At 37.6% G+C, this 24,973-nt stretch overlaps 1 protein-coding gene across 1 annotated transcript in view; it reads right to left on the reverse strand.

Moving 5' to 3' along the window:
• RSPO2 (R-spondin 2) overlaps positions 1-24,973 on the reverse strand; it is a 97,765-nt gene that overhangs the window by 12,874 nt on the left and 59,918 nt on the right. The window lies entirely within an intron of this gene.

A 24,973-nucleotide genomic window follows, 5' to 3' on the forward strand; every position in this document is an offset into this window, starting at 1 on the left:
CAGGTCACTTTCTGCACAGCTGCAGGAACACCTACAGCAGGGCAGTGCTGGCTTCCCATACAGCAGCCAGGCAGAACTGAACAAAGGTTTATCTGAAAATTGTTTCACTAAACTGAAATAAGCCCGTGGCAATAAATTCATCTGCACAAGCTACTGCCCAGGCTTAAATATGCTAAATAACAAGTATGCATTTCAACCATACCTGCATTGGTAGTTTAGCACACTGCATTTTAAAGCATTTATTTTTTATATTCAACACTGACCTGAAGAAGACAATTWAAAAAAAAAAAAAAMAACTTTTTTCCTCTCCYAGAGGTAAGATACGGATTTGCTAGAGGAATCAATGAATGGTCTGCTCTGTTACAGCAGCCTAGCAGTGCAGATGCTCYCAGCACCACAGCAGGCTGTGCTCCCCTCAGATCCCCTCATACACACAGCAGCTGTGTATCACTTGGCATCATGTGATATAAGAAGCAATATWACATGGTGTCTAATAATGCATGTGGAGTGGGCAAATTAGCGTCTCTTCTTATTCTGAGATCTGTCAGCAAGAAATACAGTTCTATAACCTCTACCATCAGTTTAAGCTACATGGCAAAACTAAATTGAAAAATTAAAGCTTTTTCTTGCATAAAACATTTTAAAGGATATATTCACTAAAAATTCAGCTGGAAGTGGAAGGAGAATGTGTGGATACTTTCTTAAGAAAAAAGGAAAAAGAGTATGTGAAATAAACAGTATAGCTTAAAGGCTACTTGCCATAAAAGGCTTTTCCTGAGTGGAAGTTACAGTACAGATGTACTTAAAAAACAGATGTACATCAAAGACTGTTGATTAGAAGCACAGAGAGAAGCAATTATCAGTTTTGTTTTTTTTTTTTTTAAAAGAAATTCTTTACTCTAATACCAATAAAACCCTAGTATGTACAGAATGATTCTACGGGTTTAATTAACCATATGAAAAATATAAATGCATGTGTTATTCCTGCTCCACATCATCAGATTCTTATGGGTACTTTGGGTGAGCTTAGAATGTATGTGAGATATTGCCTTCATTATTTTGTGACAGTTTTTGCTTAAAGACTGAAACTCTTTGAGATCTATTTATTTCTAGCTTAGAAATGTCCGATACTAATAATTATTTGTGCACCAGAGGTACTTCCACCAGCAGACAYTGAGGCTGGAAGTCAGAGAGAGCCCATCCTGGAATGCAGTGCAGCAGCACAAACCACAGTCCWTGGTGGCCAGATGTAAGTGCCACATCTTATGAGTAAAGTCAGCAATCTGGTGTGGTGGGGGGTGTCCCTGGCCATGGCAGGAGGATTGGAACTAGAGGGTCATTAAGGCCCATCCCAATCCAAATAATTCAATGTTTATATGAAAATAAACAGAGCCAGAGCACAGGTTTGAATGCTGTCCTGAAACACAAGCAGGTTTCCTGGCATGTTTCTTGTGCCAACTGTCTCCCAAGAATGCTACCTTCCTCTTTGTATGTTCTTTGCAAAAGATCAAGAGACATTGAAATATTTACCTGAACCCTCTAGACTTCACTAACTTAAATTTACAGCTGTTTTTCAAGCTGAACAATTATTATTGTTCTGATTTAGATGCCTGAGTGATAAAGGCCTGGACTGGAATGCATRGTCCTAAAAATCAGGCATGCAAGCTTTGGTTGAACCCAACAGGCACCTTAACATTGCAYGATCATTTGCCCATTCCRCTTCAGTGGGATGGAGGGAGAGAAYTGGAAAAAAGTTAACATTCATGTGTCATGATAAAAGCAATTTCATAGGTCAGAAAAGGAAGGGAAAATAACAACAACAACGACGATGATGATGATCATTATGATGGAATACAGAAAACAAGCGATGCACAGTGCAATTGCCCAGCCAGTCTCTGAGAAGCAGCTGCCAACCTCCAGCCAATTCCTCCCCTTTTTGTTATCCTGCATGATGCCATATAGTCTGGAATATCCCTYTGTTCAGGTGGGGTCAGCTCCCTGGTTGTGTCCCCTCCCAGTTTTTTGTGCCCCCTCCAACTCTTTGCTGGCAGGGCAGCATGAGAAGCTGAGAAGTCCCTGCGTTAGTGTAAGGACTGTTTATCAACATTATTCTCATTCTAAACCCGAGCTTTACCAGCTACTAGGAAGAAAATTAACACAAATGTATGACTTTGGCTACATACTTGGACTGGCTGATACTGTTTTGAGTGCTGGAAGGAATTATTGATGTGGACTCAGCTAAGTGATTATTAGCTTCTCACATTGAGGTAYGGGTGATCTCTACCAAATGCTAATTATTTCATTGTGTTAGCAAATACTTATTTCTTGGCCAGCACATTCATCACAATCTATTCCATATGTTGATTTAAGCTGTCCTTAAGATTAATAGTAGATGACAACTGSATCATTTAGGGCGTGACATACATATCAAATTAGTTACAAGTATCCTCTCAATTGTTTATTTTCTCTGCTGARACAATTAGACCGCTATTACAGCCTGTTTCCTTCTCTCTAACTCAGACTGGAAGCATTTTCCTCTTTTCATTTACCGACTTCACAAGATTCCTTTCAAAATCCTGTCYGAATTTATTCTCCTCCCAGTTATCCCTAATATCTTCCAGTTTCTTTCTATGAAGCCAAGTAATTAATTACTCCTCAGTGCTATCTAGTTATTCTTTAAAATTCTTTCCACAYATACAGACTTTGAGCATGTGATTTCTGTTGTTCTTCATTTCTGTGTAAACAAACTTTATAGCTCTTTCCTCGAACCTGATTTCAACAGGAAACATAAAGCACTAATACACAGTTGAAAAGAAATGTTTGTATCACAGAATAAGCATTTCTCACTGGTTTGTCTGTCAATTGCAGGCAGCTTAAATCTGCACAAGTATATGGGTTATTAGTTAGAAATTGCCAGTGTTACAGCTTGTGTCTATCAGAACTATGGAAACATCCAAGAGAAGAGTAACAAAGCAGATTGACTCTCATATCTCCATGATGAACACTCAAAACTTGCATTAATCATTATGTATGTAATTAACTGAATGGAAAAATCCTGCCACCAGTAATATTAGCGTGGTATCTAGAAAAAAAAGTTTTAAAATGCACATTAGGATGTAATATCAACATTGTACCACAAGTTACAGAGTTATTAATATATTTAAATTTTCATTGATACACAGCTATTAAAAAAAATACCTTAAACATTTGAATATTTCTAGAATACTGAAAACCATTTGACCATTTTAAACTATGGATCTACCCAACAGACAAAACACACAGAAACATTTAAGAGTGATTTGTRAGGTAAGAGCAACAAAGCAGTTATTCATTGTCAGGAAATGTGTCTATTTAGATTAAGTGATCATAATATTATTTCTTTCCAACARATACAATTCTCTGATCTTTAAACAATAAATTATTTTGAAATACCTCTGATTTTATAAATTAGATGACTGATTTATTTTTGAATATCTGGATAAACATATAAGTTAAATCTTTGTGAATCAAGACTTTACGTGCCAAGTCTCGACTATGAGGGATATTTTATGATTAAGTATGAATTCCTGGAAAACATGGTTTATCATAAAAAAATTGGCAAAACTTTCACAGTATTTGCTCCAACAGGCGCCACTGTAATGGGCTGGAGATCTATGAATAGGCCAAGAACAGAAGCTAAAACTAACACAGAAAAATACAATATGTTAAAAAGCGGGAAGATAGAGTTTTCTTCTTTTAAATTATAATAGATGGGATTGATTTMATCCATAATTTACATAAATAACAACTAACTAGCCTGATCTCATCATTCCTCAAAACCATTGTTTTGATAAATGATCCCCTTCTGAAATTTCATCCAGCAATGAAATTTTGGTCATCTTGGAAGAACTGATTTATTCTCTTCTTATGCGCAAGAATTACTGCTCAGAAACACAACTGAGTTTTCAAGCAATRGGTCAGATACAAGTTGTTATCGCTAACACAGTTTTGCTCATTCCATGCTGGCCTTGAACAATAACCAATCCTCAAATTTCACCAATCCTTCAAAGMGTGTGTGCATAATGCTGTGGGTGCAAGCATTATGGGTGCAGTCAGCTGGTGGCACCAGAATACAAAAACATGAAAGTGGCTGCTCTGGGTCACCCACGGACCCACCAAAACCACTACTGCAGCAGTAACCCAAAACTAAGATGCCAGTAAAAGCACAAAAGTGGAACAAAGATGTGCACTCCCTTTCACAAGAAGCTTCCCTAATGCACACAAGGCCTGGCATGTCCATGGCCATAAGGAGGCACTTTCTGTAAGAGGGTTTTACTGAAGAATATTTGTCCTCATAGAACCCCTGTAAGTGAAAGCCTCAGCCTGACCTTCCCCCTCTCAGTACCTTCTTTGACACCTCATGATGCTGATCCTGCAAATGTGGTTAGGATCATATAACTATGACATTTTGTCTCACAATTTTTCAGGTGATAATAAATCAGGACAAACTTCTTTTGCACTGAAGCTGACTTCACATTAAATTAAAAACATATGAAATCTAAGCTTATCAAAAAAGCATGAGATAAACTTGCAATCCTCACATGTACTGCCTGAGAYATGAGAAGCCAGAAACAATAAAAGAAAATATGAACTGCTGTATGAGATTAGACTAATAGAGTGTAAAAAACCCAAGAGTGGAGGTACAGCTCACCATAACAGTACCTTCGTGCTAAAGTCAGGATATTTACTATCTCAAGTCCAGAACACCAGGTCCATTCCTGACATGAAAGGCCATGAATCTACTTCTTTTTCAATGCCCACCGACAGCACCATGTAGCCATCAAGATGCTACCACTTAAAAGCTTGTAGCTCCACAGTGTCTCATAAAAAAATGTGTGCATCCCTCCATCTCTAACTTAAATGTCTTACAAACCAGGCACATAGCACCTGCATTTCAGTTATCCAAGGTTTACTGCTATAAAAAATTATTGCGTATTTTTGCATATGGCTTTCAAGTACCACAGTTTAGAAAGACTGGCCCAGGACGGTAGTTTCAAAACATGAAAGCATRTGGAGATGTTAATTGCTGATAAGATGACTGGTTAAGAATCCTGTTACAAGCTGATGACATCAGGCAACACACTGAAGCAAGATTTSTATCACCTTTGGGAAAGAAAACAGAAAATTATTTCCACTGTGATTAAATGGGGTCAGAAGAGGGAAAGGCATCTGTTAATGTTCTGTGCCGAGGCAAGCTTAGCCAACTATTGTGTTAATGCAAATGGTAACAGTTTGTTGCAGATGTGCAGTGGAATATAATGCAGCCAAATCCTCTGGGCTTTTTGAAGTWAGAAACTATACACAGAAGATGCTGGTGGGTTTAATAACCATTATAAAAGAGAATTTTAACTATAGTGCCCCTTGCCTCAACCACCAAAACTGCAAATGTTCAGTTGTAAATGTTATTTTGAGAAGATTAAGATGACGGTTGACTCAGAAATCAAAGTCCTAGAAGCTAAGTGATTTCAGGCTTCTATATTGACATTTCACAGCAGACAGAATCTTTATAGGTTCTACTCACTTATTATATTGATTTTAATTATAATTGTAGCAGAGATAGAGGGACTATAAAACAAAGAAATTATTTTAGGATGATTAGGCAAATAGGTATTTTAAGATAATTTAGGTAGAAAAGAGACACAAATGTCTCAGCTGTAAGAAAAGAGCAGCCACAGTAAAGCCAAGAATTACATTCTGCTTTTAGCTACACCAAATATACTGCAGATGTTTTGCTAGCATTATATATCTTAGGTAAGTTCTCACTATTTTTTTCTTCAATAGTGCTCCACAAGTTTCAGAAATTTTCTCWACAATCACCCTCAATGTTCCAGAGTTATCCAGTCATATCAACTGCCCTTCCCTGGTAAAGCAATGTCCTCACCTGGACTAAAATGTCAGGTGCTCTAAAGTACATAGCACCAAAGCATATGTCAAATCACTTTTTTTTTTTTTCTTTTTTTTTGCTGTCATCCTTTTTTTATTTTTTTTTTTTTTTCCTTCCATTACCTAAACACTTTTCATTTGATGTCAAATCACTTTTTTTTTTTTTCTTTTTTTTTTCTATTAATAATGGAGAACTACATAATTACTAAAAAAGTCATCAACATTTTACCTCTGGCAACATGCTTGCTTTTTAGGATAGCTAGTATAACAATTTCGATAAACTTACCATCACTTCAAATTTGAAATCAAACTGTGCATATGAAATAATGGTTGAACTTGGAAAGGACTTGAGTTTAAAAAGAGATGGTCCAAGATCTCCTGCTCAAGCAGGACTTTGCAGAGCCATTTGCCCCAGACTATATTCAGGTGGCTTTTGAACATACCCAAGGTGGAAGACTCCACAACTTCTTTGAGCAACCTGTGCCAGCACTTGGTCRCCTCAYRGTGAAWAAGTGTTTCCTGACATTCAGAAGGAACCTCCTGTGTTTCAGTTCACCCCACTRCCCTGTTCCCACTCTCCCTTAAGGTATTTACACACATCAGTAACATCCCCCTAGGAGCCTTCTCCTCTCCAGGCTGAACAGCTTTTCCTCACTCTCAGSTTTTCCTCAGAGCAGAGACACTCCAGTCCCTTCAACCCTTTTCACTGAACCCTTCAYTGACCTGTCCAGTACGTCCGTGYCTCTCCTGTACTGGGGAGCCCAGAGGTGGACACAATAMTCCAACTGTGGCCTCACCAGTGCTGAGCAGAAGGGAAGGATCTCCCTCAATCTACTGGCAACATTTCTCCCACTGCAGCACAGGCCACCATTACCCTTCTAGGCTGTAATGACACATTGCTGGCTCAAGTACATCAATATATTGAGATTTCTTATTTAAATTAGATATTATTTATTAGATAACTATAYCCCATTCACTTAGATTACCTATTAAATATAAAATGGTATCATCACCAAAAATCAAAATTATCTGGCAGACTGATAAAAATTATCAGTCTAGATTATTTACATCAATTAATTTGTTTTACACAGATTGAAAGAACACTTGCAAAATTGCAAGAGTGAATTAAAGCATTAATGAATAAACAGAAGAGACATACAGAGTGGAAACCTCTGTTTATTGAAGAAACCTCTGTTTATTGAAGAAAAATAAAGTACAAGCATAGGAAGCAGAAGTAAACCACGAAAGTAGGAGGAATATAGTTAAAAGGAGAAATGTGTCACAAATTGAGGGAAAAAGAAAGCAAGCCAGGGAACCAGAGGTGTCCAGAAACAGTTTTGAAAAATGTTAGAAGCCTGGTAATCATTAGAAACAACCAAAGTCATGACAGAAGCCATGTTGACATTTAGATGAATTTATGTTCAGTGATGCTTTTTATAATCACCCTCCAAATGAAGTAATTAGTAATTTATATAATGCTTTTAAAATAAAATACTGTAACTATTTTATGGAGGGCAGAAAACTCACATCATTATGCATGTCTGATACGCTCACCAACTTCAAAAATGGAGATTTGTGTGAACATACAACAGTTCCATGATTATTTGAAGTTGATATTTTCAATACATGTTGCACTCTGGAAGCATCTGTGTAAGAGCAGATCTATCTTTGTACAAGCATCCTGAGCAGAGAGCTGCTCCATCAAACAAGGATATAAAACCTTGWCTCAATACAGGACTAAAAAATTATGCATGATTTGAATGGAATATTTTGAAATACTATGAATTTTCTTTTCCTCAAGGGACTTAAGAAAACATATCAAATTTTTTTGTGGTTATGTTAGAGAACTAAATTAAAAAAAAAAAAAATAAATACCCAGAAGTAGAAATGTCCCAACAAAAACGCACATTGTGAGCAACAGCTATGTCTCCTCTCCAAACTGTATTATTCCACTGAAAATCATTTATTGTAGTAACCAAGAAATGCAGTTCTCGGGTTATTTAGTAGCCACATCTTGACATTTAGAAAAATAGCAGTATATCAAGTATCACAATTATTCACAGTGCAACAGCAATATAGGCATACAAAACAAAAYACAATCCATTAACCACAATTTGAATATTTTCATAAGCTTCTGCAATTCCTACTTTTAGCCAATACTGAAAGCTTCAAAATCCTGGAAGAAAGTTTCTTCTTATGGCATGATTTTGAGAGATTTCACATCCCTTTTTAATGGTAAGATAAATTAAATCATGGTCAAGAATTTTTGCAATGGTATAGAAAGCTAAATATTCTTGAGGTCATGGTTAGGATTCTGGGGCTGTGGGTTAATACCCAGACTGCATTCAAAGACATACTGTGCTAACATTGTTCAAAATTAATAGGTAATTCACAGGTAGCTAAAAAAAAAACCCTCTATCCTTCTAATCTATCCCTTCATTTTGGCCTTGCAAAAATAGGGTASTGAATACTTGAAAATAAATTGTGTATTTTTTCACTGATACCAAGCAGTTCCAAGAACAGTGCAAAAACATTTTTTTCGCCAAACTGTTTCAAACTCCCATTTCTAAAACAGYCAGGGAGGGCTCCTGGCGGAGTGTTCAGCACATCTGACCRTYAAGTTATTTGTCTCTTTTGGGCCGATATGTGCAACTGCAACATAGTCAGAAGTATTTCCTAAGCTAGGACATTGCTTCTGACTATTTGCAATCTAGCATTTTATAATCTTAAATTTTAGTGTGGAGAAGTATAAGATTACAAACATCTCCCACCACACTCTGCAATGCCATTACTTAGAGCAGAAAATACAAACTTTACGATGACCATTTTCACAAGCCCCTGAGGGATTTAGAACAGCAGGTCCAGCTAGAAGTCAGTAAAGGGATTTTGAAAAAAGCTGAAGGAGTCTTTGAACACACTCATCCATGTGAAAGAATACTCTTCAGTAGCAAATGTTCAAAAGTGCTCAGGASTCCGTAGGGCATGATAATAACAAAACTGTTATGGAACAAACTTTTGAAAGCCTGAACAACAGCAGCTGTGTATTAAAAGAAGCACCAATAGCAAAAGATTAAWACTATTCTAGCTGCAAGCATTTTTTGGAGTTAGGAAATATCAGTAAGCCTGGAAGCACACAAACACTTTTAGTTCTGTGCATGCACTCATACATTTTAGTACTTAATATTATATCTAAACAGATGACTATTATCCCAATCTCCCTATTGTGGGGGTGTTAGCTTTTGGGGATAACACAGTAAGCTTGATATGTAAGATGATATATACCAAATTTGACCAGAAAAAAATCTAAGCATATGCAAAATCTAAGTTTCCATATCTTAACTAAATGTGTTGAGTGGTAGCAAAATTAAAGCAGAATAAGAAATGTTGGCTCTTGAGGTACAGTAACTTAGACAAAAATGTTCKTATGTTTTAACATTAAATGCACAATTAGCTGCTCAATTTCCTGGTATTTTTCCATCAAAATAAAGCTAGACTGTAATAAATACTGTTTGAAGCCTAAAGCAAGCAAGATCTAGATCTGATTTTCATTATCACTATTTTATAAATCTGGCAGAAAAACACTCCAAAACTTCCAAACTAGACAAAGTACCTCTTGAATTTATCCTCAGAAGTGTAAGATCACCATAAGTACATTTTAGCTCCTTTTTAATGGGAAACTATGYTAACAGAGATGAGATTATGAAGCTTGTTTAGTATTAACTTTTGCCAAGCATAAACAAAGTTTCTCTGAGTTACTACTGACTCACATGGCTAATGGCAGTAACTATTATCACTTCATTTTCTGCTAAACGGCTTAGGCTTGAAACCTCCCACACTTGACCCTTGTGACAGCTCGTGGCTGTTAAACAATCAGCAAGAGTTTGCTTTCCAAATCTCATACCTGAGGCAGCATGGTGACATCACTAYCCTTCAACAGCCCTTTAAAATGAACTTTTTTTAAATTTTAACTTTGGGTCAGCTGAACACCGTGTTCACGTGAACATGACTGTAATAGGACAACTTCAATCAACTCAGCTTTGGAGAGCACAAGTAGCACATTTAAAAGAAAGCTACTTTTTACTAGCAGAATGTAAATATAACTGAAGACTGAAGTATTTTTATCTGACGCAGGAAATTGCTGTGCTTAATACAGGATTTGGAAAGTCTGACTATATCACAACTGGGTTTAGTGCAATCTCTTTTTGGACACACAATTATACCTATTCAAGACAAATGGAACTGCTGACAGCAACCAAGGAAGTAAATTACCAGCTATTATTTTGCTCAGTCACAATGCATTGCATTAGCTCATTTTTTAGAGCTTAATAGAGAATATGAATTTCAAATCTTCTTAAATTAGCATGCCAGATCATTGCATTGAAGTGTTCCCTCACTAATAACACTTGATTTTTTGCTGCTGACTAGGTTTTACGTAAACACCACAAAAACCAAATGTTTTCATTCAGAAATACATGAGAGTTTTCATATGAATACCTAAATGAGATACAGTTTTTAGCAAACACTGAAAACTCTAAACCAGCAYGTTTAAATGGGTTCCTTTTGGGGTTGGGTGTCAGGTAAAAGTTTGACAACCACTCTGAGCCAAAAATCATGAGCCAGTTGCAAGGAATGGATGTTAATGGAATAATTAATTTCCAGTGTTTTTCATTTAATTTCAGCGTTGAAACATTCAAAGTGTCCATTTTCTCCAACTTTTGCCTGCAGCTATAAAGACTGGAAAAACAGCTAAAACATTAGAAGTGTWATTATGTGATGGTTCCAGCAGCTGAGCTTTAAGAAATCAGGAAATTGATGACAAAAATTAAACAAGAAAGCAATACAGGGAGCTACTAAAAATGTCCTAATTGCCACTTTATTCTCTAACCCATTTTAGGAAGTAAAGAGGTAAAGCCTTTATATAACAATTTCTGCAAGTAGTACACGGTAACTTCCACAGTTCAATGAGTTCTGCTGAAGGAAGTACCTGAGCTTCCTCAGTGTCCACAAGGGGCAAACACTCTTACAAATTTCAGGGCATCTATACCTTTCCTTTGGCAGTTGAAGCTTCACTCCCTAAAAAAGTGTCTTTCCCAAATCAGTCATTTTTGATKGAGGGACAAGACAAAAGTTTGCCCATCACACTAGTCTCAGTAAGGTGGCCTTCCCTACTCTTTTGTCTGTTATTGTCTTAGAACAAGAAAATTAGAAAAATCACTGCAGGTGGTACAAAGTTAAATTCAATTCAATTGCTACTAAGCTGACATGAAGCCTCTACCAATTCTAGACAATTACACAGTGAATTGTCCAACTAGATGAAATTTTGGTTCACATAGAAAAATAAAACTCCTATCAATAGATCCACACCCTTCTTTAAAAGCCCTGAAAGATGATACAGAGATGCTGACTTGAACAACTGTCTAAAAMAGAATAATAATTTTTAAGTGGTTGTTTTGAAACATGTTGCTCCCAGCTTTGAAGTGCATGCACTGATGCAGACAGTTACAACTCCAAGTCCAGCAACATTATGCAAACTCTTATTCTATACTGAGCCAACTGGGGAAAGTTTATTTTTTTTCCCATAATTTCTTCTAGGACAACCTTCACTGAATTRGAGAGAGGTTCTGAAATTGCTCAATGAAGCGAAAAGCACTTTAGTTATATCCTGAATCCTATTTTACATTTGCTTTTAAGTTCTGAGAATCCCTTTACTCCATGGAACAAGTAATAATTGCAAAACAGATAGATTTGCTTCTCATTTAAACCCAAAAAGCAAATAAACTTTGATGGTTTTGATGGGACTTCTGACTTTTGGCAATAACCATCAAGAAGTTCACACTCATCAGTGCTACGAGAGATTAATCAACTYATCTATAAATACCACCAACCTATGCCAGATAAGTATCTCACCCAAAGAACAGGGAGGTGAATGCTTTATAAGCTTGAATCACAGCTTGAGATACTGTAAACCTGTGACACTGTAATAAAAGGGGGGAAATATTCTCTTCCAAAGAAACTGAATTTCTTTTATCTCCCTGAAAAAATAATTCAGATGTTTGAAAGAAAACTAAGAGAAAAGTGATATATTATTATTTCACAACATACTCCATCCAAAAAAACATTATTCTGGATAAGACATATGAATCAACTTTTTTTTAGAGCTTGAAATTTTAAGAACAATTACTTATGTAATTTAAAAACTCCACTTGAAACAAATATTCAGCATGTTATAAAACTTCCCTCAAAACACTTTGCTGTTTTTTGGGTCATCTCTGAGTTCTGCAGAAATAATAAATCCTTTTCTCTTTTTCCATGTCACAGCTGCAAGAAAAAAATTAACTTTATCTCCCAGGATTTTTCCATTTATATGTCTAGGGCTCATGATCCACTGGTTTCTCCTGCTCCCAAAAGAGGAATTATTGCAGCCCACGCTCAAGCTGGCACTGGATTGCAGACATGATTAACAAAGTCTGGTGGCAGAATAATCACGTGCTGAGTGCTGGGAATTACAGCTGATAGCATCTATCCATCCCAGAGAGAACATATATAGAACCACCTTCAATGACCATGAAAAACTGATTCTGACCTTATAGCAGAATGTCAGTAATTTTTATTATCACACTGACACAGTCTGTAATGATCTTGAAACAACTTCCTTTTGCTTCAGGACTCACCTCCCTTTATTCTGCCACAGTACTTCCTTTTAGCTAGAAACCTTCCACCAATTATTCCAGTTGCCTAACCAGAGCCGTGACCTGAAGCCTGACACAGGACTTGCTCAGCAGATATTTTTCATCTGTCAAGTTTTTATGGCCCAGAAATTTCTTCAGCCATCAGTTATCAAATACAATGTCTTTTTTCCTGTTGTAAATATGCTCAAATAGTTCTACTCATATATCACTCTTAGTGCTATATGGCAGAGTTGCTAACTGATTTTTAGTGCATCTCTCCTGCACGATGTTTTGCAATGCTGAAAATTATACTCTATATTTGACCAAATTGTGGTTTTTCTTTGCAAACCCCAACAGAAGTTTTTTTTCTTCTAGTTGAGATGTTATAAGGAACAGATGGTAAATGAGGAGGTAACAAAAAATCTGYTCCATAAATTCAGAGCAAAAATAAAAAGCTGGAATTTAATCATCTTTTTGGTAGTTTATAACTAGCTTTGTTTTAGAAACCCTGTAGACATTTGTCATGTCAAGTAGTGGATAAAAGTAGCAACTTTGTCAGTATTGAAGATGTTATAGCRTTAAAGATAGATGCAATCTAGCTTCAGGGCAGCTACACTAGATCTGATCAAAGCTGCTTGGCACTTGCCTCTAGTCATCAGCTAAGGTTTCATTGGGCAACATTAAAAGCAATGAATTAAACAAAAGAGTTTGACAGATTTTACAGTACTCTTTCTACTGTGCTGAACTTTTTGGGTAAGTACAGTAGGCAACCCATTCAAATTGTTCACATTTGTATCTGATAGAGAAGCAGAATAATTTAAGAGCTGGCTGCCATTTCCATCAGGTGTCCTCTCTAACAAGTGCCACCGCATTAACATGGCATATTGATGTCACTGGAAATTCCTGATCTTTACACTCCATGATAGTTCAAGCACTTATGTTGGGAGTTGCAAGTGGTACCTCTTGTTTGAACTTCTCCAAGTTTTTCATAAATCTGACATGCTACTGCTGCTGCTCTTTGCAACTTTGCAACCTCTGATTTGATACCAGGTTTGCAGCAGTCGTCACACTTGTKTATATGGTTGGCTAAGAATACCAAGGAATGCTCGCAGGAAAACAGCAAAAGGCTTAAAATGGACAAATATATGAACAGCCAAGCTGATCAAGTTTTGCAAGAATAGTCTTAAAATATGATCTAAAATTTGCTATTGTGCCTGCARTATTTCTACACAGTAAATAGATGTKCACAACACAARATCAGCATGTAAACTTGAAGGTGCTGTGCAAAGCTGTATAAACTCAGCCTCATTTGAACTCCAACAGCCTGTGAATCTGCCCGATTCACACTGTATAAAGAAACAAACTGATAAACTCTCATGTTAAATGGCAGATATCATGTAAGATACTAATTCAATGGAGGACACTTTAAAACATTTGGTGCCCCTTCAAAATCAGTTTAGACATACAAAATAAATATATTTAAGAGAGAAGACTTATTGCACAAAGGGGCTCTGCATTGTGTCCATCATAATTAACACTGTTTCTGTGTTTGATCATTTGGAGCAGAATGTYACACAGGGAGAGGACTGAGATACCTCCGTGGTATTGCTTTGCTATGCACATGTTACTGCTCATTTTAGGCTATGCTCAGAAAAATTATTTAAACCTGSTCATTTTTAAAGGGTACAATACCATATTGTATTGTGCAATATTTAATGGATACAATACCATCTTTTATTGCAGAGCAGGGATGTTCAGCATGAGCAATTCTTGCTTTCTATTRCTCTTTTCCTGTGCTGAGGTTCCCACTCCTTTACCAAACACCATCTGCAGTAATTTTTCTAGTTCTTCAGAATGGATCAGGAATTCAAAGCATTCAAGTGGAAGTTATTTGCATTCACCTCAGAGATGTAAAGCAAACTGTACTACATGAATCAGTGGTACTCACACTTTCCAATCTGAAATAAAATTATATCAAATTATCTCAGAAAGCTCCTAAAAGACAACCAAAAAAAAAAGGCAAAACTAAGCAACAATTAAAAAAAAAAGTAGCAGATCTTTTCTTCCATTCCCCTTTTTCCATTCCCCTTCTTCTGCTGCTCATGAAAGGTAAAGATGMAGATATATCTAGAAGCTTTCTATGAAGGACTTGTACAGCACAACCTTAAAAATCAGTGCAGTTGTCTCCAGCCTAATTCTAGCACTGGTGGTCACACAAGTGAGAGCAGCTGGGGAGATTGYTCCTTCACAGATTGCCTCTTGGCACTCTCCCTTCACTCCTGTAGCCCTCTGGGGCAAGTTAATTAAATTAAATCTGGCCTGCAGCAGAGTACTGGAAGCTGCTGCATTTACACATCAAGCAATGTGCCCTTCCAGAGTTACTGTGAGCCTCTCTGTAATAATTAGACAGGAATAAATCCCACAAGAGAACGAGTCCCCCAAGTTTGCATTCTTGATCTATGCACCCATAGAGCAATCACAGTTCTTTGTCCCAAACACAGTACCTCATGACCTGAAAACATTGTATCTGCACAGCCCAGTGCCAGATCTAATAAATCCTGTGTCTCAGCAGGACCATTAACTCCTGCGCAGCACTAAGCTGACACTTTTAAACTCTCTGTTTCTTGAGCTACTTCATGCARGCTTGGGACTCTCTCAGCTACACAGCATGGTAGAATTGCACACTGTTTGTCTGATTTCGAAAGACATTGGAGAGAGGTGAATCAGCATGTGTGGACACGCTTTACCTTCTCCCACTGGCTAAAAAAGCCATTAATGAGGACCCCTCTGTCTGTACCTTCATGAACTTTTTCTGTCTAAAAAAACAAAGAACAGGAAGAAGCCATAGCTCTATTTCTCAGAYTCTTTCCTCTCTCCTCTTTTCTGGATTCTTTACCCTGCACATTTGCCCTCTCTGGCTGTAGAACAGAAGTAAACAATTTCTGCTGAATTCAGCCTGAATCCATGAGGCTCCTATCTTAGGCTAYCTTAGGTTCCCACTAGCTATCAAGCAAGCAGGCCACAGAGCATTCAAAATGATTGTCCAAAATAACAAAGCTGTTATGGAGGGTAGAGACAGGACATCACAATCACAGTTACAGCAKTGTAATGAGCTCCTATGTTAACAACCAAGCAGCTGCAATTAGCTTGTGCACACTGCTGGCTTACTGTGAGTGGGAAGGTGGTTCATAGTGAGATGAGCCACAYATGGTGCCTGGAACCGATGGTTACCAACACAAATGATCACTGACATCAGCAACACCAAGACTGGAGGAAGCCTGGGCTSCTGTGATCATGCACTGATGGAGYTCATAGTCCTGAGRGATATGRGTCAGGCAAAGAGAAAAGTGAATTTTAGGAAAACAAAATTCCAGCTGGTCAAAGAATCAGACAGCAGGACCCCTCAGTCCTATTTCTACTAGCCAATAGAAACCCCTGGCTTCCCCCCAGGAAACTGCCCTCAGGGACAAGGGAGTAAAACTGAATTGGCAGAACTTTAAGGATGCTTTCCATGGAGCACAAGAGCTCATGATTCCCTGGTGTAAGAAATGAGGMAAGGAAGGCAAGAGAGCAGCATGGCTGAGTCAAGACTTGGGGRTCAAACTAKAGGGYAAGAAGGAAATGCACAGGCAATGGAAGCAGGGCCAGGTATTCTGGGAAGAGTACAGGCACTCTGCCTGGTTGTGTGGAGATGGAGCTGGGAAGGCCAAGGTGCAGCTGCAGTTAAACTTGACAAGGGACGCAAAGAACTCGAAAGGAAGGGCTTCTACAGGAGCGTCAGCCAGAAAAGGAAGGTCAAGCAAGTGTACCCCCTGATGAGCAAAACTGACACAACTGGTAACAACAGATGAGGAGATGCTGAGATACTCAACAAATTTTTTGTTTCAGCATTCACCAACTTCTCTTCCCACACCAGTGAATGGRCTGGAAGACAGGGCGAGCAAAATCCATCCTACTGAAAGAGAGGATCATGTTCATGACCAGCCAAGGAACCTGAATGTACATAAGCCTATGGAGCCTGATGAGATGTATCCCAGAGTCCTGCGGTAATTGGCTGATGGATTTGACAAATCCCTGTTACCTGTCTCTGATCTTTGAAAAATCAGGGCAACCAGGTGCAGGAGCAGATCACTGAAAAGAGGGAAACACTGCATCCATTTTTTAAAAGAGTCAGAGGGAGAACTCTGGAAAATGMAGACCTGTCATCTTTACCCCTGTGCTTGAGGATATCATGGAACAGCCAGGATGTGGTCCTTACAAATGCTATCTGTATAGCCTAATAGGTTTATTATTTAAGAAGATACTTCTGTGCAAGGAAAGCCTTATTAAACCTTTAAAAACAGAGKAAGGCTGATTGCTCTCTAGTCATGCCACACCTGAAGCAGCTCTCCAGACCTGCCATACCCAGGCTTGTGGTTTGGCAGAGGATATGCACAGACCTGTGCCTTACTGATTGATCCTAAGGGAGGAACATATAACCTCAGACAGGCAAGTGTTTGCTGGTTTCTCTGCTGTGACTGAAATGGCTGACACTGTACTGTACAAAAATAGCTCTTTGGTCAAGAATCAGAAAGGAGTATGTATATGGCTTTTTCTCCTACAAGGGGATTGTARTTCCAGAATGAGAAAAAGGCAAAAACTGACAGGAGTTACTTCACAAGAGTATGCACAATAAAATCCACCAAGTACCTCTTACGGACAAATTCAATCTGTGCACTTGGATCAGCCACAGCTCTTTTCAGTATTTGTATTTCCATGTGGATTAGCAGCTGGCTCCCCTTCAGTATTTTTAAACAACCTTGAATTGTATAATTACCATGGGACCATTCTAACTCATATTCTGGTCATTTATGAGGATTTACACTCTGGTACATTCAGTTATTCATTAAAAACAGATAACTCCCATAGGAGACACTGCATCACTCAATACTCATGCTACTTCTGAAATATGGTATACTTAAAGAAACACACATGTTTAAAGTACTTATCTGGTCTAAGATATAATAATGGCAATAAATAAATTGTGCATATTATCTTTTAATGATTGAGAAAACTATGTTAATGTCTTCCCAAGAAAACAATTCCTATTATGTTAATTAAAAAGGAGGGTTGAAGGATAATTTATATTCAAAAGTAAGGGAAAAATGCACTTGTGTTGGCTTTTCTGCACTGCCAGTAATTCCCCTGAAAGCTTTTAAAAATAAGTTGAAAATSTATCCTGCCAATACGATAAAACAATACATAAATTTCCACAGACTGAAACATCCTGATAAAGAATGTAGAGCTAAAACTCAGTATATATAGCCCATTACAAGAGATGCTTTGGGCAGTGGTACTGAAGASGAAAACTAAAACAGAAATCAAATTACAACAATGCTTTTCCACAAAAATGTTTTGCTAATGTCATGAAAAGTACCCTCTAAAGGTCACTTTACACAGATTTAATTTCTAGTTTATGTRTTTTTAAATTCTGCTTCACTYRAAGAGACTGAARTCTCTKAAAAGCTTTAAAACGTAACCCATCRRTTAAAAAAGAAAACCAAAACCACACCTCACTACAACAGCACTCCAAGGAAATTTAGGCCAGCTCTATCTATCTAAGCTAAGTTACAGGTCTCAATATAAGTAATGCATTATTTCACCACATTCACACAAACCCACAAATTTTAATAATTGTAATTGCAACCTATAGTAATATTTATCCAGACAAAACCAGCAAAAACGTTTTGTAGGAGCACAGTAACATAGTAACAAGCTGCCTCAACTCCCATGCAAGAGCTGCCCTTCCAAGAAATACCCATCTAAGCTTTTGTTTCTAAGATGAAAGATTATAGAAAATATTATATTTTAATGAAGAAAAGAAAAATAGTTTTTTGCTTCATTTGATTTACTTTATAGTACGCCATCACCTGAGAGGTATACTGCCTAACTTGTATCTTCAAATCTATGATAAATCAGGTATAGAAGGGCTCCAATACAGACATGTGCATGCAGGTAGATCTAACAGTCAATGAATGCAAATGTCATGAAAATATAACTACAAATTTTCTGTGTATTTTTATATTTTCCACTTTGACACAAATAAAACTGATGTCATTTTTCCCATAATTTGTAAATCTCTGAAATAAGGCTATGAAGAGGAACAGAACTAAGACCAAAAAAGKGAAAATATTTAATGTCTGCAGATTGTGAGAGTAATGGCTAATCCTGCTTTTCTCACAACTGACCTTATTTGAGCAGGAGGCTGGACTGGATGACCTTCTGTGGTCCTTTTCAACCTGAAACTTTTATGATTTGATTTTCACTTTTTTTTTTATTGTTACCAAACAGAGATGAAAACATTTCYGCTCTTCTTAGAAGCTGGTAAAAACTTCATTGACTATTGATGATATAACTTTAGCTCCTGCCTATGTGCCTTAATTAAAATACACAGACTAGTTGCAGGCACTCTCTCTGAAATGAGCAGTATTATGTGTTTCATTTTCTGCAGGGTCTAGATTTCCTTTACAATTACTTTTCACTGCCTGCAGTCCCCTCTGAATGTGATCAGCTAAAGGGCAGAAAAAGACTCRCATTTTAATACTCACAGCACAACATTCCCTGTACGAAGCAGATGTTGACAATCCAGAGAAGCAGAAYCTGCAGCTGACAAAGGCCTGTTTCCTGAACAAATGTACTAACAAGCATGCCAGGCTCTGAGGGTTAAGCCACACCATAAAACAGTTCTTGTTTCCTGGAAAGCCTCCAAACTACATTGGACTACTTTGTCCCTTCTTGCTCCCACTTATTAGATCCTTCACAAAATGTGCAGAATGGTCATCAACTAAAATACCCAAGAATATTTTCTCATTGCTATTGCTTTCCCACCCTGCACTGTGCAAATATGTGTTTTTGGTGGAGTTTACTTCTTGTAAACTGATGCTGAAGTGGGTTTTCCTTCTCTCCTTCAAAAGCCTTGAGTCATGCCTTGTAAACGAAAATTATGGGTTATGTTTTCAGACAAGCCAAGGCCAAGTCTTCTTGGCCAGAGTGGCATGCACAAAATCCATCAAGGAGGAAAGCCTGCTTGGTGATACCAGGATTCCAGCAGAGCCAATACTCAGTGGAGCTGCTCTTAATGAAGCTTTCATCTGTCTGGTGAGCACAAAGGCAGATTTGGCCCAATGCCACTGCAAAATTAACAGAGACCTGCAGTACATTTGTTGCATATTCTATGTRTTACAGTCTCATTTAAGATACTGATAATTCTTATAAATCCTAGTTTTAGTAACACAGTGATAAATAATATTCCAATGTCTTAAAGATCCATGTAACACCAACAAAGTAGTATGATCTTTTCGTAAATCTTGTCATCTTTCCCAAAGCCACAATGCTTTCTGTTTGCTACCATCCCTGTTGAGATCAGGCCTCAATCTGTAAGATAATATTTTCTAAGTAGGATCATTTTCTTTTACATCTCATTTGACACATACATTTATGTCATGACTTAATTAACAACGGACTGAAATCCTCAATAATGTCAAAAAATCCCCTATAATGTCAAAAAATCAGACTGGACTTAATTCTTTAAGATGTGTAAAGTCATAGCAACTCCAAAATATAGTTCTATAGCTACATTTCTATAGTTCTGCTGGTCTTCAAATGTTTTCTTAGACTGCCATAGTGCATTAACTAAAAAGAGAAACACATTGTGCCATGGATCTTTTAGATCCTATGCATGATTTTGAATTTAGAAGTATGCAGCATTCAGCCAAACATAACTAAGTGAACAGGTCAAATAATAACAAATAAATTAAGAAATTAGCACTTTGAACTAAGCTTTTATCCTGGTTAAGGCTAGATTTGGGTTTCATGAAGCATGCATGAAACAACAGCATTATATTCAAAATTACACATATTTTGCATATAATTTCAATAATATAGAAATAGGCCAAATGGAGATATTTCAGTACTATAGAAACCACAGCAAAGATTTGTTTTGCTCCTATTCCCTATAACCAGTCCAACTTTTCTTTAATTCAGAGTAGAAGACACCAGAAATTCCGCAAAGCTCAAACAGGAAGAGCAGCGTTCTTTCAACATAAACCCACAGCCTGTTCTGCCATTCAGACTGGTCCCCAATCCAAACATCTGTTCTCAATAGGATCAAGGCCATTCAGAGCAGATTGTTCAAGGGTTTGTCAAGTCAGGCTTTGGAAACTTCCAAGGATGGTGCCTACACAGTCTACTGGACCAATCCAGCCTGACAATTCTCATGGAGGAGTCAACAGYTCTCACTGTTCCTGCACCAACCTTTGCCACTTTGGTTATCTGTCCCTGAGGCAAGACAGCATGACCAATAGAAGACAGAAAATAGGGTGGAAATGTTTACTGAGACCCACCTGGAGAATGTTCCAGCCTTGACTCAGAGGGCAGATGGTGTTTGCAGAATTTGGCACTGAGTCAGACTACAAGTGCAATGCATAAACTGAGGTCTCAACAGAGTCCTGGCTTACAAACTTTTCCACACTGGGTTACTACAGTGTAGATGTATCAAAAAGCTCAAAATAATTTGATCAACCACCTGATCACAAAGATCATTGAGTTCTGGTGTTATATTTATTTTGTCTGTTTTCATTTCACATTTATGAGGAAAAGATTCATTGTAGCTGAAAGGAACCTCATGAAATTCAACAAAGTGCATAGTCCTGCATCTGGGAAGGAAGTATGCCCTGAAAAAATATGGGCTGRATATGGACTGGGTGAAGATCCTGATGAAACCTGAGCTAAACATGAGCCAGCTTTGTGCCTAGCAGCAGAAACCACTTCCTTCAATCTCCTGACCTGTTAATACAGCCTGACAGCAGATTAGAAGAAGTGATCATCTCCCTTTATTTGACATGAATCAGATCACATCTAGGATACCAAATGCAGCTTTGGGCCCACCAGTTCAAAAAAAGAAAGATATTGACAGAGTTTGGCACAGCATTACCAACATGGTTGGGAGTTGAAGAGTTTGTCCTATGAAGAGAGACTGAAGGRACTGGGTTTGTTGAGCCTGGAAAACAGAAAGCTTGGGTGAGCTAGAAGGACCTGGGTGAGAGGCTGGACATGGGCCAGTAATGTGCCCTTGAAGAAATATAAGTTTGGCATAAAGTAAAGTTTAAGTATCAGACAGACAGAAGAACTGCAGTATAATGAAMACTAAAATAGCAGAGAGCTGCTTTGCTTGCTTGTGCAACACTTGACATGAAAAATTAAAGCAAGCTGCAGGTTCCTAGAGCATACAAACAAAAGAGGAGCAATTACTGAGGTGAACATGAGGAACATAAAAATAAGAGGTACAAATAAATATTTATAGCAAATATATGGGAAAATATGAGGAGAGAAAGATTTATCAGTCTACTGCACATTTCTGACTGCTGATTTCCCCACTCACGCTGTAACACAATCACTCAATTAAAAAAATCCCGGTTTCTCTCTTTTTTTAACTAAAGAAGAGAAAACTCCTTACCAGGAAAAGAGCAGCACAGGTAGATGGAGGTGTGAACAATCCAAGTCTCCTTTGTCTAAATCTAACCTCTGAAAGCAGGATTCATGTTACAGTCAAGTCACAGGGTAACTTACGTAACATTAACAGATACACAAGTGTGGCATTTCTGTATGGTAATAACAGTTAAATCAAGTAGCACTGKCACTAAGAAAATATCACTAAGTAACAAATATGAAATCCGTGTTAGGTTGCTGGCTTCAGAAGGAAAAAAAGTGAAATAATCTTTCACTTGTATTCCAGCTTGTATCTCTACAACTGTTCAAATACTGGAAAAGTTATGAATAATGCATCAAAAACTGGAGCTGTACCACAGCCATACATCCGGCTAGGTAGCCCCTTAAAAGATATGAAACTGAAGTAGTTGGTAGGAAAACAGAATTCAACCCTCCTTCTACTGAAAATGTGTAAAAATCTGTTTTAGAAGTTTCCCTGKAGTGAAGACCATAAATAGTAACTGTAAAATGTACAGAAGTAGAAAGCACATGACAAAAGCACTTTATTTGACCCTATTCTACCAAAAATATCCTTACTTCCTGTGCTCAGTTTAATCCATCACAATCTACAATCATCTTAGCTATATAATCCAATACTTATTCTCCACATTTGTGTGAGTTTATGTRCTGAGAACATTAGGATGAAAGGATTTATTAACAACCTCTCAACTGACATTTACAGGGATTACGGTTCTTCAGTCTCCCAGAAGTGCTAACCTTACAATTTTTTTTCTCTTATTTCCTCAGTTTAAAAGTTCAGTTACAAAATCCCTAACATTAGGAAAACACCACATTTTTAAAGACACAGAATCTCTCCCTYAGCAGCCAGAAGCTGTAACCCGTGTCTGTGCCTCCCACTATGTCACAGTGATCAAATCAGCAATAAAACATTTTGAGTGTCTAGTGAGGAAACCTCCTGACTAAAATGTGATAAAGGAACAGGGTCTTAGAGCAGCCCTGTATATAACATAAATTAAAACATACTGCAAAGCAGGAGCTGCATACAGGGCAACTTCTGCGGCTTCCTCACCTGCAAACATAACCAGGTCTGAGCAAGACTTGCCCTAGGCACTTAAAACACCATTAAGACTCTCCCAGAAGTTTCTTAGGAGAGAAAAAGGAGTTAATACTCTGGGAGGTGTTTTATATGATAGCACACAAGCASTATTAAGCACTGGTATTCAGTATGGAGAGTTCAAACCTGCGGTTTTGTACCTATTTATTTTTATCTCCAAAAACAGATGTAGGGAATTCCACACCATGGGAGGAAAGGACTGTAATCTTCAGGATTTATTGGATGCCTAGAAAGAGTACTACAAGTACTACACCGAATTTGTATTTGCAGCAACAACTTTCCTGATATGTAGTGAAAAAAAAAAAAAAAAAAAAAAGCAAAGATTTGATCAAAGATCCTAATATAGAGACAATGTGGACACTAGGTAATAAGCATCCTCACTCTTGGGAAAGCCACTGTGCCTTTGAAAAGATAAATTTGAGATGTAAGTCTTCATGCAGTGATCTGAATTGCTGGACAAGAAAATTTGAAACAACCTCAGAGAATATGCCACAAAAAGGCATGAATGTTTGATCTCCAAATTAACAGTTATAAGAGCATGCTACACTATCCTTGAATATTAGGGTTCACTTAAGTACACTTCTCAAGCTGTTTACAACAATTTGAATAATTTATATCCTAACTAAATTATTCWGACTAACCCCACATTTCTGTTTGCAGGACTTTTTACAGAAGCTGGACACTGCATCCATAAAACACCTCTCTCTATACAAATTTGGTACATAAACGACTAAAACTGTACCACATGGTGTTGAACAGAAAAAATTCTTACAATTTTCTCAAATTTTCCACTACAAGCTAAACTGCATGCATTTGAAGGCAAATGAAAAGAAAGCAAACACTGATTGGTGATTTTGCAGAACTTGACATGGGCCCTTTTTATTTCCTTTCACCTTGTCAGTAAAACATTTCCTCARCTGATCTGATTACTAACCCTTTTGGGTTTCAGAGTCGAAGTAACTGGAAYGCTCAGCAGGCTGCAAGCACTAGTAAGTGTAGCTATCTTGATCCAGAGGCAGCTAATATTCAAAAACACCATGACACATATGCCATGGCAGCCCAAACCAGCCTTTGTTTTTAACTTTTCTTCCTTCCTATAGAGAAAATAGGAAGGTTCCATTCTTCAGTGTCTCTATGAAGTTTATTTGGGTTGAAGAGTAGCTATGCTGCATGATGCACCCCAGTACCACTATGACTATGCCCTGTGTGAGTATCCATGYGTGTATGAATGCAGGGAGTGGGACAGAGAGGCAAAGTACATCACAGACTGTCATAACAGCGAACTTTATACACCCTTCCAGACTCTCTCATGATCCTAAAGACAAAATGAAGCTTACACAGATTTAATCCATAAGATAAAACTCTATGTATAACATACATACACACTGGTAAGCAGGAGGGTCAAGACAGGACAGACATCTTCAACAATCCCAGAACACAAAGAAAACCTATTTATGGACCTTTTCTAAGACTGCTTCAGGTTTATCTTATTCATCATGCTATGCCTTTCTTCAGGATTCTTCAACCCTCTATTTCTTTTTTATTTGTCAGATCTCTCAGTTGACTCAACTAGCAGTAAGAGACTGGACTAGAGATCTCTTGAAGTCTGTTTTTTATTTAACCCTGTGATTCCAAAAGAATGGCATCTTTATCACCTGCTGATCACGCATTTCTCCTACAAATTTTGAAACCTGCTTAAGTGGCCAGGATACACAACTGAGAGTTTAAACCTTTCAACTTAAAAGATAAAAAAATATCTCTACCAGTGATGTGTCTCCAGTTT

Source organism: Malurus melanocephalus, unplaced genomic scaffold, assembly GCF_030028575.1.
Source record: "Malurus melanocephalus ecotype Western Australia unplaced genomic scaffold, MMel_1.1 scaffold_258, whole genome shotgun sequence".
Taxonomy (NCBI): domain Eukaryota; kingdom Metazoa; phylum Chordata; class Aves; order Passeriformes; family Maluridae; genus Malurus; species Malurus melanocephalus.